Source organism: Tasmannia lanceolata, unplaced genomic scaffold (assembly GCF_043159265.1).
Source record: "Tasmannia lanceolata isolate RefF3 unplaced genomic scaffold, GAP_Taslan_0.1 ptg000003l, whole genome shotgun sequence".
Lineage (NCBI taxonomy): Eukaryota > Viridiplantae > Streptophyta > Magnoliopsida > Canellales > Winteraceae > Tasmannia > Tasmannia lanceolata.
In genome coordinates this window covers 38,394,318-38,410,228 of record NW_027518680.1, presented here as the reverse complement: position 1 = coordinate 38,410,228, position 15,911 = coordinate 38,394,318, and positions in this window count along the sequence as shown.

Below are 15,911 nucleotides of genomic sequence, written 5' to 3'. Positions count from 1 at the left end.
TTGAAACTTTAACAAAACTAGTCCAAACCAAAACACTCAAAAAGTTTTTTTTATCATTGTATTAAAACTTTGCCAAAGCAAACAAAAACCAAACACTCAAAGAGTTTTATTTTTTTACTGTCAATTAGGCCAAAGTCAATTCGACTAATTATTTGGGAATTGGTATATTTGGTCAAAACTCAAACATCTATTACCAGGGCGATAGCTATACAGACCATTACTGAAAATCCATTTGTTTAGCTATCCGGATAACTCCGACTCCTCTCTTTCAAGGTAGCGAGTCACCCCAGATCCATATGATACTGCTGAATTGTCCCATATCGATCTAGATTTGTATGCCGTCCATGCAACACGGTTCCATACAAACCTCTTCGCAGATATGCCTGATTCCTAACTCTTTAGGTAGCGACACATTGCGCATCACCCTCTCAACTTGGTACTTATGGTAGTGCAACATTTAAGCTAACTCAACATGTAACACTCAAAGAGTCTTTTTTTATCGTTGAGACTTCATCAAAGCAAATACAAACCAAAACATTCAAAAAGTATATTTTTTTTATCATTATTGTATTGAAACTTTAACAAAACTAGTCCAAACCGAAACACTCAAAAAGTTTTTTTGTTATCATTGTATTAAAAACTTTGCCAAATCAAACACTCAAAATGTTTTTTTTTACTATCAATTAGGCCAAAGACCATTCAACTAATAATTTGGGTATTGGTATATCTGAGAAAAACACAAACATCTAATACCAGGGCGAAAGCTATACAGACCATTGCTGAAAATTCATCTGTTTAGCTATCCGGATAACTCTGACTCATCTCTTTCAAGCTGGCGAGTCACCTCGGATCCTTATGGTACTGGTAAATTGTCCCATATCGACCAGATTTGTATGCCCGTCATGCAACACGGTTCCATACAAACCTCTTCGCAGATATGCCTAACTCCTAACTCGTTAGGTAGCGTCACATGCGGATCACCTTCTCAACTTGGTACTTAGGGTATTGCAACATTTAAACTAACTCAACATGTAACACTCAAAGAGTCTGTAACACTCAAAGAGTCACTTTTTTTTCTTGTTAAAACAATAACGAATACAAACTAAACAGTGAAAGAGTTATTTTTTTATAGATTGAAGCTTTACTAAAGTAAACACAAACCAAATACTCAAAGAGCACAAATCAAACAAGTACAATAATCACTGAAAGAGTTTTTTTAGCTATATTGAAATTTTGTCAAAACAAATGTAAACAAAAAGTTATTTTTTCAAAAGATGGAAGAAATGATCAAACCGTGCAACACGGAATATAGTAAATTCTTCCTTACTAAAACTTTTCAAAATGATGGAAGAAGAAACCAAACCGTGAAATACTTTTCAAAATTCTTCCTTACTAAAACATTTAAGCTAACTCAACATGACTTTATCTAGGCTGCACTTTCGGGTATTCAACCTAGTGGGCCTTCAGACTCTCGTTATTTTCGTTTCTTTATGTTTTTGTTTCATTCACCTTGAAGCTTTGTTTGTTTTACCAGAAGGACTTTCTATGTGGGCTTAGGTTCAAAAGGGTAGGATGTTTATTTGGTTCAAATGATTTGGACCGAATCTGGTCTTGACAGACTGCCTACATACCTCAAAAATGGAGGATCAGGTCTGCGTAGTTCGCCCTTTTGGGGTTTAGCAAAGAATGGTTTAGCTTTAAGCTTCAAAAAGATTGTGAGGGAATCATTTTTCTTTATCCCAAAGGTTGACCGAATCTGGCATACCAAGCTTCCTACGTACCCCTGAAGAGGTGGGGATCAGGTCCGCATAGTTCAAGTGCATAATGCCCCGGGTTTATAATGTGGTTGAAAGTAATGGTTTAATTTGACTTTTTGGGTCAAAGTGTTTACAAACAGATTTTTCAAACGTTAGGATTTTGGCTATAACGGCTCAAAAGTCCAAGGATGGCCACCTGGTGTCTTAATGTGCAAGCTCTTCAATGCTTAAGGTTAAATGGCTTTGAATGTTTTGGTCGAGTAGTCTGGTGGTTTTCTAGCATGACTTCTACCATGGTGTTCAACTTGAATGTAAACTCATTTGAAAGATCTTGAATTTGAGCTCAAGATTCTACAACTCTCTTTAGTCTCCAAATGCTGAAGACAATTCTCATATTCAATCTATCTCATTGACTCCATCATCTGGGTGTAGACACCCAATTTTGTCAAGGCAGTATTAGTGATAGGTGTCGCGAGGAAGAACCTTATGATGAGTCCCAGAGCACCAGTAATGTTTCTCTCAATCTCTCTTTAGGGTTTTTACAAAAGGAAATAGTTTTCAAAAAACCTTGTTATCTTGTAGAAACAACAGGCAAGATTGTTTTTTATAACACCTGCCTTTTTCGGCAACCAAAACGCCTATTTCTACACAGCACCCGCCTTTTTCGGCAAACCAAAGAAAATTTTCTTCACCAAAACCAAAGAACATTAGGTTCATTGGAAAGTATGCGAAACGATGAATCCAACGCACCTGACCGCGCGTAAATCGGAGTTGAAACGAAGAAGTTATGCGCATTTTAAACTACCGATAAAAGACAAAACCATATAAAACAAAACATCGCGGGAAACGAGAGTGGAACCAGCAACCAAATTCGTCCCAGACGAATTCCAATTTGTTTGAGACGAATTTTGGCCAAAATTAGACATTTTTAACCCCCTTCCCCCATAAATAAGAGAGGGGGTAAGGGTTTTTCATTCCTTCTCCTCCGTCTCTCATTCTACTCTCTCTCTCACTCTCCCTCTCTGGTGTATACACCTTGATTCGGTGTATTTCTCCCCCTTTTCAAGCCTCAAACACCTGCAGAAAATCAGAAAAACCCTAGTTAGCTTGCATTAGTAGAGAGAAATTAGAGGAACACTAGGTAGCTCTTTTCGGACGTCGGCATTCCGCCGAATTTTCGAAGGATCAAAATGTCTTTTCCTTTTTGTGCCGTTGTTCTGCCAAATTTCGCAGATCTACGAGCTACTTTTCAATAATAGCACCGTTGTTCTGCTGAAATCTCAACAAACTCGGAGGCGATTCGGTAACACAGCGCCCTTACGCTGCCGATTTTCTCCGCAGCTTCGGAGGTTCTTCTCAAACAAGTGTGGTTACGCTGCCCAATTTTCACTGGTAAGATGTAATTTATTTATTTTTCAGTTGTGTGTTTACAAAGCGGGGTTGTAAAGTAAGTTGTGAAATCAGGCTTTGCCGCAAGCAACTTACAATACAAACCTAAAACAAGGGTAATCCATTCACTTTTTCTATTGTAAAGTAAGATGCAAAATCAGGCTCTGCCGCAAGCAACTTACGATACAAACCTAAAACAAGGGTAATCTATTCACTTCTTCTGTTGTAACGTAAGTTACGAAATCACGCTCTGCCGCAAGCAACTTACGATACAAACCTAAAACAAGGGTAATCCATTCACTTTTTCTGTTGTAAAGTAAGTTGCGAAATTAGGCTCTGCTGCAAGCAACTTACAGTACAAATCTAAAACAAGGGCAATCCAGTTACTTTTCTAATGTAAAGTAAGTTGGAAAATCAGGCTCTGTTGGAAGCAACTTACGATACAAACCTATGGAAATGTAATCCCTTTACTTTTTAGAGTTGTTTATTTATGAAACTTATAGGGTGGGTTTCATCATTCGTGGGGTCAAGCCCCTCTATATGTGTAAGCCCAATGGTTCCCACCTTGGCATTCCCATCTTCTTTTGATGATTCCAATACACAAGTGATTTAAGATCACTAATGTGTTTGATTGTCTAAGTTGTAGATTATAATTGTGCTAAGACAAGATTGCTTGGATTGAGGCGAAGAAGCTCTCATTGGACCACATACGGAAGGCCAAAGATATCGGAGATCCAAGACGAATGAAGACTTGAAGCATCGCATTGAAGATCGAAGTCTATGTAGAATGTAAAGATCCAATCTTAGTTTAGATTTTAAGAGGCATAAATTAAGTTAATCTCACACTCCCTAAATGCTTAAGTGATTGTCCTTGTGGTGTTCCAACACTTTGGAACCCTCATAACAATCCCAACTTCGTGTAAAGTTGGAAGCCCAAAAACATGAATTGAAAATCTGCTTGACATAGGCTTCTCGGAACTCCGAGAGATTCCTCGGAGCTCCGAGAAATGGTCCAGTAGCTTTTTTCCAATTTCTGTTTGTATTCCCGGAACTCCGAGATTTAAAATATCTCGAAACTCCGAGACCACTATAACGGAAAGAAATAGAGACGTTGGTAACTTTGCCAGATTTACGACAATGCCACCAAACGGTCATATTTGGGTTTTTCTATATATATGGGTATTCCCACCTTCCCAATCATCAATCCTAACACCCAAAAACTCTACTTGAATATCCTAAGAGTGAATCAAAGCTTGTTTGTGCCTCTCATCCTCTAAGATTAGGATTTGGATCATTAGGCTCAGAGTTGTACATCTTCTACAAATCTTGTAAACCCTTGTGAGGGATTGTCTTTACTTCTTTCTTTCTTTATCAGATTGTATTTGGGCGAGTGTTCGGAGAAGCGGAGCCCACTCTCCGTGGTGAGGATTGCCACCAAGGTTAAAGGCGATCGGAATTGTAATCGACATTGATCTTCGCAGAAGTTAAGAAGATCAAATAGTGAAGCCATCAACGGGTTTGGTTGGTGGAGTGGAGTAGGCCTCGCGTTTTGAGGACCGAACCACTTTAAATCTCGGGTGCACTCTCTCTTAAACTCTTGCTCTTTATTTGCATTGCACTTAGGATTTAACTGGTGTGCTTATTTTTAATTCTTGATCTCTTAATCTTCATAATTAGGTTAGAAGTTTTCAAAAGGTTAAAACTTGTTAGGATCCTAATTTTCACTCCTCTTAAGTTGCCCTACTCGGGACCACCCTTGGAATTTCAATATGCCTTTTACTAATTACAGTACTTTACAGCTTTCTGCACAAGTAAGGTACGAGGTTGAGATGTCACAAGAATCGTTCCGATACGGTCGATACCTTTTGACGTAAATCCCTCTGACCTGCTCTTTACTTTCTGCAATTTACAGCTTTTTGCACAGTAAAATACGAGGTGGTGACATCATAGGATCTCGGGCGCACAAATTGCACCCTGAACTTATTTTATAAACCCCTCTGCTTTACTTTTACTTTCTGTACAGTCATTTTCTGTTTGATTAGAGCTAACCTGATCGTGAGTAGTTGCGAGTTCCATTCGAGCCGTAAACAATTTACAACACCGATCAAGTTACTTATCGCTTATTTTCATTTTCTTTTGTAAATTCACTGCATTTACATTCAGAATTAAGCATAATCTAACAAGGAAAATAAGATCAAATCATTTTATTTTAAATCCTTCCAAAATGCCAATCTAAGTTAAGAGACCGGATTAAGCCGGGCAAGAGGGGTACCTAAAACCTTTCCCAATTGTAACCACAACCCTTACCAGGATATTTGTAAGGACCATGCCTTAAACAAACAAAGTAAAATATAAGGTTTCACAGGCCCAGAGCAAAAGAACCCATTTGGTTACTATTCTTCTAATGGAATTTGAGCCTCGTTGCTCATTCCCTTTGAAGAACAGACACGGGTCATGGGCCCTAACCTAGGTGGCGACTCTGAATTCTATTTACCTTGCGAAGTTTGGACCTCCGTCTCGAGTTCGTAAGATACGCAGATCAAATAGCACCCCCTATATAGAATCCGATTGTGGTAATCCCCTGTCGTCCTGCGTAAACACGGGAAAAAAATGGCTCCCACAGATGGGGACTCTGCTGGGGAAAACTTAAACATGATAATCCCTCTCAGCAGAGCCTGTTATCAAATTTAAAAGGTTATAGGTCTATATAACTAAATTGGCATTTTTCAAGAATTTCAAATCAACTAATTTGTTTTTTTCTCCTTTCTTGGGTTATCCTTAACCCGATGTAGCCTTTAGGGGTATTCGCAAGCTGCGAACTTTTTTGCAAGTTGCGAACGCTCTAGAAGAGCAAAGATAAAACAAGTGTTAGATTAACTTTCAAGTACATATATACTTGTTGCGCCTTTTCTACAGGGATTGCTTGCCACCAATTGCTAAGAGCCAAGGCTCGCAATTATCGTAAGAAATTGTTTGAGCCAATGCTCATAATTAAATTACACGAAAACGCCCCGGGAGGCACCTAGGCTACCCCCTTATTTTTATTTTTCACGCACACACCATGGGAGTTCATCGTCCACTTGCATACCTATTTACCCGGGAGTGACTAGCCCTTGGAATAGATTCGAAAATATTTGGGATTTCATCACCCGAATCTGCTGGTCTCGCATCCATTTGAGGTGAAAGCACTACCTCTTTACACGTCGCCCTTGTGGCGGCATTAAAACGACGATGTATTAGCTTCACGCTGAGCTCGATTACCTCCGGCAAGTGTTGTTATGCACATTGGCAAGAGGGACCTTGAAGCTTTCATCCCCTGCATAGCCCAGCATATTGTTCACTTAGATATTACCATATCCTGTCTAAGGACATGTTGTGCTTAAAGTTAGGTAAGCCTACCAGTTACTCTCGAGAGATGTGAGCATCATCTAAATAGGGATACATTAAACCCCCAGCCCACCTCGAGCATGTTGAGCGAGTTTATCCCCTAGTTGCCTCAATTCTTGTTAGGGATGTCATTACCCTAGCCCGATGCGCAAACGGTTGCAACTTACCATTACCCAAAATTAGAGGTTATGTCTAAACTTTGGTTTTGTCCAGAGTCATGTTTACAAAACCATACTATCACATTCTTTAGATAAGCAAACCATTGTACCCTGGAAGAATATCAGTCTTATGGTTAATGCGCTTAGCCAAAAGACGCCCTCATTCTGGTCCCATCTTTCAAAAATTATTGCAATCCCTCAATCATCTCCCTATCCAAACCGTCTTGGTCTCAGCCTCGTCCGGCTCTACTGCTTTTCAAGTCTTGATCAGTCCTGACTATCATTATAGTCAAGACAGCAAGGCTCTGTCCAAATAATGTCCATCTGTCCATAGACCTGCCCAGATCACCCTGGTCAAATCCTTTTGGAGTCATCTCTCCACACAGAGATAAACCTTCCTTGATCTCTTTTTACGGTCAAGAGCGGCGGAGCTCTGCCCAAATAAATATGTCTTCTTGTACAAAGATGATACTGTCATGACCATTGTTATGGTCACAGTACCCGAGCTCTGTTCAATCCAAACAGTCTTTCCGAAATGTTAGACTCATTTCCTGACCTCTGTTATGGTCAATAGCGGCAGAGCTCTGCCCAACTTAACCCATCTTCTGGTACGAAGATAACCCTTTCATGACCATTTGTCATGGTCACAGTACCCAAGCTCTGGTCAAATTCCAATCAGTCTTGTCAAAAAGTTAGACCCATTTCCTAACCATTTGTTGTGTTCGTGGCGGCGAAGCTCTGCCCAAACTAACCCATCTTCTCATACGAAGATAATCCCTGTCATGACCATTTGTTATGGTCATAGTACCCGAGCTCCGCTCAAATTCCAATCCGTCTTTCCGAAATGTTTGACCCTCTTTTGCAAATCATTTGTTATGGTATGTGGCGGCGAAGCTCTGCCCAAATCAAGTCATCTTCTGGTACGAAGATGACCTTGTCATAACCATTTGTTATGGTCACAGTACCCGAGCTCTGCTCAAATCCAATCCATCTTTCTGAAAGATTAGACTCATTTCGAAACCATTTGCTTTAGTCTGTGGTGGCGAAGCTCTGCCTAAATCAACCCATCTTCATGTACGAAGACAATCCTGTCATGACCATTGTTATGATCACAGTACCCGAGCTCTGCTCAAATTCAAGTCAGTCTTTCTGAAAGGTTAGACTCATCCCAACCACCCATTAAGGTCAAGATAGCGATAGAACTCTGCCCAAATTGTTTTCATCTTCCCCTCGGTAGATGGTCTTTTTCTGACCAGTGTTTTGTTCATGAAGTCAGGAGTCATACTCAGGTCATGTTGTATTCACTTTTGGAGACAATCCTATCCCGACCATTTTGTCATCCAAAGTGTCGAATCTCTGTCCATTTATCGTCTCAAGATCAGGGTGGTCTCAGGTCTCAATTCTAATCTTTCCAATGATATTTTCCCAGTCAGTGACTGTGAGGCAAACCTTGCTTTCAGCTCCTCGAATGTCCAGATTTTGTCAAAATTCTGTTAAAATTTGAGAAAATTTGTAAAAATTTAAAAAAAAATGAAAATACAAAAATACAAAAGCAAATGTTTTACCAAACGTTTAACTGTGTTTTTGTTCTCTGTCTTCCGTATAGGTAGATCATGGACCGCAAGGAAGAATTGGATGAATGGATTCACAACTTCTATATCGTTGAAAATTCTGATTTCAGCAGGTGTTTCACCAACCCCTTCGAGCAGTACTTTCCCTTACTCCCTTTCATCCAAGTCGATTAGAGTCTTCTCTAAGCAGCCGCTCAGTGTTGGGGCAAAGACAACCATGTCTTTCGTTTTGGATTGGAAGAAATGTGTCCCGCCTATGAGGAATTTTGTACCTTACTAGGAGTGCTAGAGGAAGGGTCAGCTGTCAGACCTGTCATCAGGACAAATTAGGTACATCAAGTCAAACAAATTTTCTGCATACGCAGTCAAGATCCTCTTAGTTTCATGACCTCGAAAGGTGTACTCGTTGATCAGCTGATCGTAGCCTTTTCTCCTATTCAAAATATAGATGATCTCATCTATCAAGAGGCTCAGCACAAGGCTCTTCTGTTCTGCGTTTACGCTAGATACCTCACAAGGCAAAACCCCGGTGAAGCTTCATTTGGTATACTCAGTATAGTAGACCAAGTTCCAGATGAAGCTAATCCAGTGTCTATCATCCTAGCCGAAACTTTGAATGGATTAGACAGGATTCAAGAAGATCCTGATCATCAATTTACAGGATTCCCCATCATTCTCTACATTTGGCTTTGCTTAAAACTCCACATTGCTACTCCCGGTACCCTGCTAGGTGTTTCCATTTTCAATTACCAAAACTGGCACCATTTTGAATGCCTCGAGACAGTCACCGAATGGTTTTCGTGGATGTCCAGCTTAAAAGCTGGTAACATTTATTGAAGAACTCATATGTACTGTCGTGCTATCGTGTCCACACTAGAATCTTCTTACATCCAACTCCTTGGTGTGGAAAAAACTTCATTCTATATCCCGAGCCGCATCATGCGTCAATATGGAGCCAAACAAGGGATCGTTGAACCAATCATTTGCTTCCGTCCCCCTCGGGAATTTTCAAACGATCTCGCCAAATCTATTGCCTTTGCATGGAATTCTAGAGAGGATACGATCACGCCTGATCTAGTTGCTACAATCGCGCACGAAGTAGCAGCCAATTACTACTTTGTACTTGAAACAGATCTTCTCGAACGAACCACGTCCATCGTTCGTTGATCCAGCCTATGTAGAAGACAGAGAACGCCATTTTTCTTTTTTGTTACCGTCTTTTGTTTTGTAAATAGCCTGTTAAAGGCCTTGTGTAAAAGAAAAAGGAAATGTGAATAAATAAAAAGTATGTGCATCAATCTTTTTGTTTGTCTGAAAATTTTCTTGTTATCTTCTGGATGGATGCAAAGTTATCGTGAGTCAAGAAGCCACTTATGGTGCAGTCATCTCACCTAACATGAGCAAACTTTTCCTTTCCATGAGTTCACCCCATTACATTGGAATCTCCTCAAAGCAACAGCTTAATACTTAATACTGGGACCCCCGGTATTACGTCTTTCGCTCTGGTCTTCAGGAAGTGTGTTCCACTTTTGAAAGATGATGTACCCTTTTTATGCAGTACCTGTGAGGCAGACCCATCATCTATCCCGAACTTGGTTTAGAATCAGCAAATTCACATATCTTCGGCTGCTTTGCATGCTAGAATAAGACCTGGGGGACGCTCAAACGGTCTTTACATATATAGGCTTATTGATGCCTATATCCTAGAAGGAGACCTAGAAGACATAGCATTCCAGCAACAACGTTAAAAAGCCTATATACTTTGTGTGTACGCAAAGTATCTTCTATGTCAGGAATCTATTGTAGCCTCTCTCGCCCTGCTCAGAATTTTGGACCAACTGTTATTAGATGCTAACCCAACACCCTCCATGCTTGCCGAAACCTTCAAGGGCTTAGATAGCGTCTGTTGGGACCCTCATCCCCCCTTCAGAGGATATCCAACTCTTCTTTACATTTGGCTTCGTCTAAAGCTTCGCATAGCTATCCCTCGTCCTAGGACAATCCTCTGACAGGATATATTCAGATTACTACTCGTCACTCCCGTCACAGATCCTTTAGGATAAAAACCCTCCAGAAGCCATTTGGTACCCTGCTACCGTCCGCTTGGCTCACAACCACCAGCGTATGGGCTGCTTCTGTACAGAAGATATCAAGTTGTTCTTTCCCTTTTGGCATAAGTTTTGTAAAATTGTCGTTAGAAGTCAGGCTAGCATGGGCTTTGTTGTACAAATTGTAAAAATTGATCAGACATATAAATAAAACAAAATTTTTGTTTGTAATCTTCTGATTGTTTGCATAACTTTTCCCTCCTTGCGTGAAAAAGCTCTGAAACTAGTGTATGCATATTCCCATCTGCAGGTAGAAAATTCGTACACGTGAAACCATTACACCCGAGATATAAAAAGCCTGGTCCCGTACCGAAACTCGTCAGGAGAAAACCTCGGATCTATCTAGTTCTCTATTTCCCACTCCGTTGGTAGAAATTTCAGAATCTTCTGGTCCTTCAAATCTTCACACCATCATGGTAGAACCCAAGTACTTGTCCCAAGACAATCAGGATCTGCAACAGCCAAAAACGCCGATGTTGGATCTCATTCTGCAAAAAAGGATTGGGATAAGGCAGCAGAACCTCACTTCTCTCCCCCTGCGTGACATGTCCGTTCATTGCTTTGCAAGTCTAAAGTTCTTCAAAGACACTGAAAGCAAAATTGAGGCCCACATGGTTCATAGATGGATTGATGATGCTCAACTATTTTCATAGGCTATTATTCAGAAACCCCTTCCACTCGAAGCAGTTAACACGGTAAAGAAAATCGCAAAAGCTTCTGAAACATCGGTCACCTAGCAACACAGCAAGGCACCCCGAGGGCTTACCTTCATAAAAAAAACCTCGAAGGGAATTTTCTCCCTTACCTGCTAATCCTTCTACCATCATGAGGGTACTTCTCCGGGAAAAGAAGTTGTTCTTGCTCACACCTCGTCTGCCTCCTAACCCTTTGCCAAGGACTTGGAACAACGGAGAGTACTGTGATTACCATCAAGGTAGGGGACACTTGACTGATAAATGTCTCGCTTTGAAAAATGCTATCCAAGACTTATCGAGAAGAAATAATTTGTCCTCTCGTCTGAGTGAAAATTTGAATCAGATTACGATTCCAACCTTAAGTATGCATACTCCAAGAATCCTGAATCAGGGACAGAAGTAAACAACGCTTCAGCCAAGAAAAGAAAACTGAATGAAAAGCTGTCGCTACAGTCCGACAGGGAATTCTCCGCATTACCATCTGTCCTGGTCTCGGTTATGAGATTTCTGATCAAGAACAACAAGCTCACTGCTCATACACCTAGCCCTCCCCCAAATCAACTCCCGATAAACTACGGTGAGTGGGAATTCTGTGAATGTCATCAAGGAAAGGGCCACCCAACTGAGAAATGTGTCTCCTTGAAGCACGCCATTCAAAAACTCATCGACAAAGGTGACTTTATCATCCCATATGACCTTCTAAAGGTCATGGCTAAAAGCATAAAAGCATGAGCATTTGTGTTTCCCCCCACAAAGTATGATTACTGATGCTAGCAACGCAGACCTCTCCAACTAGTTGGATACTTTTATCCCACTCCTTACTCCTCTGGATACAGACTTCTTGTCTTCTAAGTCAGACTCCTTGTCTGATTCTGACTCATCTTTTGAAAAAACATCAAATGTGAAAGAGCCCGACAAGGACGCGTCAGTCAGTTCTTCTTCTGATGTATCTAGTTTGTAAATCAATGAAAGAAGTTTCTCCGTACTCGCTTTTCTCTCTCGATTGTTCTGAAGTAAATGCTTTAAAATATAATGAACAGCCCTCTTTAAATGAGGATGCAGATGAAACTCCCCTTAAGGTGAAGTAATTAACCAAGCGAAACCTTTAGAAGATGAGTTTGAAACTATTAACATAAGCACTGAATCGCTGGTTTTGGGGATTAAGATTGGCAAAACCTTATTCCATGAAGAGCGTACGGAATTAATCAAATTGTTAAAAGAATTCAAAGAAGTCTTTTGCTTGATCATACAAAGATATGCAAGGATCAAATGAGGAAATTGTCCAGCACCATATCCCTCTCTTCCCAAAAGCCAAGACAAAGAAGCAAAAGCTCAGAAGAATGAGACCAGAATGGTTTCTCAAAAGATCAAAGATCAAGTAGCTAAAAGCAGGATTTCTAAAAAGTGTTCAGGTATCCTGAGTGGTTAGCAGACATCATTCCAATACTAAAAAAGATGAAAATGTTCGATGTTATGTCAATTTCAAGAATCTCAACAAAGCTCTTCCAATGGACGACTATCCAAACAGTGGAACACTGAATATCAAGAAACCTTCAAAAGATCAAGGGTTGTTTGTCATCTCCCCTAATGTTGTCACCAACCGTCGCCTGACAACTATTCGTCAAATTCGATGTCATGAACATTACTCTAAAAAAAATTGTGTCAAAGACAAAGTTGTCGCAAGAATAGTTGACTCATGCACCTACTGAAGATGCGGAGCTAAGCCGTGAACTTCCAGAGAGGGGGATATGGTGTTTAGATAATACCGAACTTGTCCTCGATCCTAAGGGAAAGTTTAGACTAAACCAGTAGGACCCCTACATCGTTGATAAAATCCTGTCCGGAAAAGCCGTCAGACTTCTTGACCAAAATGGAGATAGAATTTCCAACTTACTAACCTCGTTCAAATCAAAAGATATCAAAGGCCTCCATGCGCCGATCAGAGCCCAAATTGACTCACCTACAAAATTCAAAGACCCATTTGAAGATGCCTTCAAGCCATGAACTACGCGGACCCGATCCCAGCCTCTTTGGGGTACGTAGGTAGCCTGGCGAAACTCAGGTTCGATCACCTATTTTGGCAAAGCCAACAGAAACCATCCACTTCGATCCTTTTCCCCATAGAAAAGCCTCGTACTATGTGGACCTAATCCCAAACCTTCTTTGGGGTACGTAGGTAGCCTGATCATTTCAGGTTCGGTCACATTTGGGGAAGCCAAACACCGCCAAACACCCAATTAGTTCCTCAGCAGAAAGCCTCGAACTACGCGGACCTGATCCCAATCCTTCTTTGGAGTACGTAGGCAACCTGATCATTTCAGGTTCGGTCGTCGTTGGTAAAGCCAACAAACCTTCTCAGGATCCCCACAAGTCTTCCTAATGTCAAGAACAAGAAGATCTGAAGATCCGCTAAGTCGAAAACCTGAAAAGCTGACTTAGGCAAAAATTAGGATCATCTCACCTGTAGAAACAAAACCAAAAACATGTTTGTAGCAAAAATAAAGGTGCAGACGGTCCATTAAGTTGAAAATCCATAAAGGACAACTTAATTGTTGGCAAAGCATACCTTCTAAATGACCAGATGAAGAATTCTTTGGTCCAAAACAAAATGAGTTAATACTTCAAACAATCTAAATGGTCTCTAGACCATGATTAAAAACCAGAGGTAGGGAACACTACTTATGCATAAGAACATTTAAATTCATCTATCTAGGGTTCGATTTACCTAAATAAATCAAAAGCATTTGTTTCAGTAAAATTGAGTCTCCCTCCTTTCCTCCCTATATGGGAATTCAGAAAAGAAAAGCTCATTTTCCTCGGCCAAGTCATTTACCCAGCAAAGGTAATCATACGTTGAAGGAAAAGACAATGAATTCTCCTATCTCAGAAGGTCAAGCCCAGTACTCCAAGTACAGGTCTCAGAAAACCAATATCCAGCTCAGTCCTCCGTGTACAGGTCTCAGAAGGTCAAGATCCAGTTTGGTACTCCGTGTACAGGAAAAGAATGTTCAGAAAGACATAACATCGTGATCAGGAGCGCTAAGAAAGAACCCTCTTTTCATTACATCAAAATTTTTATCCTCGTTTCTTACCTTGTATTAGCTTTCTCTTGTCTATGGGAATAAAGACACTAGGGCCATTTCATATTATTAGTCATAAAAATATGACTAATAACATAAAATGCATGATCAAATCATTAAAAAAACCATGCCAGGGGCATTTTGCATTATTAGCCTTTGCTAATAATGCAAATTGCTCAAAAATAAGATTAGCCTTCTCTAATAATGCAAAATACTCAAAAATCCAAGTTGTTTAAAGAACTATACTAGGGGCATTTTTGTATAAATACCCATCTAGAACAGATGTCTATTTATACAGAAAAACTCTTTATTTCAATACAAACAACACAAACAACTGCCGATAAAAGCAAACAACAAAAACTGATCCATATATCAAATGTATGTCTGATCAATCAAGAAGGTAAAATACATCTCATCCCCAACTTGGGGAATAAAAAATCATTGTTCATCAGTAGGATCTGTCCGACCGTGCTCCTAAAGATCCTAGACTACGTCTGAGGCGGACGATGGGTCTACTCTCAGCTTAGAAACCGAAGACTTCCTTAACTTTCGAGATCCCTCAGCTGGCCTCTCTCAATAGTGGTGCTCTAGCAAGCTCACTATCAAATCAATGAGTCTTGGAATTCCCGCCATTTTCAGCTCGTTTCGCTGATGTTTCATCCGTGGATTCCCAGAATCTTTCAGCGATAGATCAATCAACTCTTTGGGCACTCCCTGAAGTCTTCTAAGCACATTTATTTGGGGTCCTCCCAACATAATTGAGTTGTTTTGCTTGGGAATAACCAAGGATTCATACATCTTTCCCCGCAGACCAAGGGTATGTATAAAGCATGCTCAAGGCAACCAATGCCCCCAAAAATCTTTTCCACTGGAATTCCGAGATCCTTGGAGACAATCCAGTGTATCTTGCATTACTTCCTCAAGGGCCAATCACTCCAAGAAAGTGTCATACCATGTCAACCCGGGGCGCGAAATCGTCTCGATTTCTCCCCAGCTGAGTATATAAGCATTCACTCCCCATTGGAAACATTCCAAGGCAATGGTCTGCCATCTGAAACCTCTCTGACAGAGCCCGGTTTACACTCCAATGTCACTTAGATACCCTCATAAGTGTCCTCGTCATCGTGACATTAACCCAAAAGATTGGTAAACCCTGGATTATCTCTCGCAACGTCAAATACCAAAGCCCTTCTTCCCAGTGGAGTCAAGATAAGCAAACTTTTGTCAGATTCTCCCTGAATGGAATACCCTTGCTCGAGCAATTTGTCTGTCAACAGATTCATCAAATCATGGTCGAACACGACTGATTTCGACACTGATTGATGGATGTTTACATCCCCTTCAGAGTCAATTCTCTAATCAGTCAGTATAACATCGGCTCCCTTGACATAGTCAGGATCACCATCATCAGAATCAATCCCGATTAACTCTCAGCCAATTTACGGCATCCAAGGAACCTTACTAGCTCTGATAGCTCAAACGGACTTCCTCACCAGTGTTGTGGCAACATGCTATCATATATCCTACTATCACCAACACCCCACATCCCCAGAGAGTCATTCGAACCTAGTCTTTTAACAAAAGATGTATGTTCCCGATTCTCCAACCTAATATACCCAGCGGCATTTACAACCAAATCCTCAGCAGACTTTGTACCCAAACCCCCAACGGCATTTGAAATCAAATCCTCAGTGGACTTTTTACCCAAAACCCCAACGTCATTTGCAACCAAATCCCAAGCGGACTTTGTACCCAAACCCCCAAGC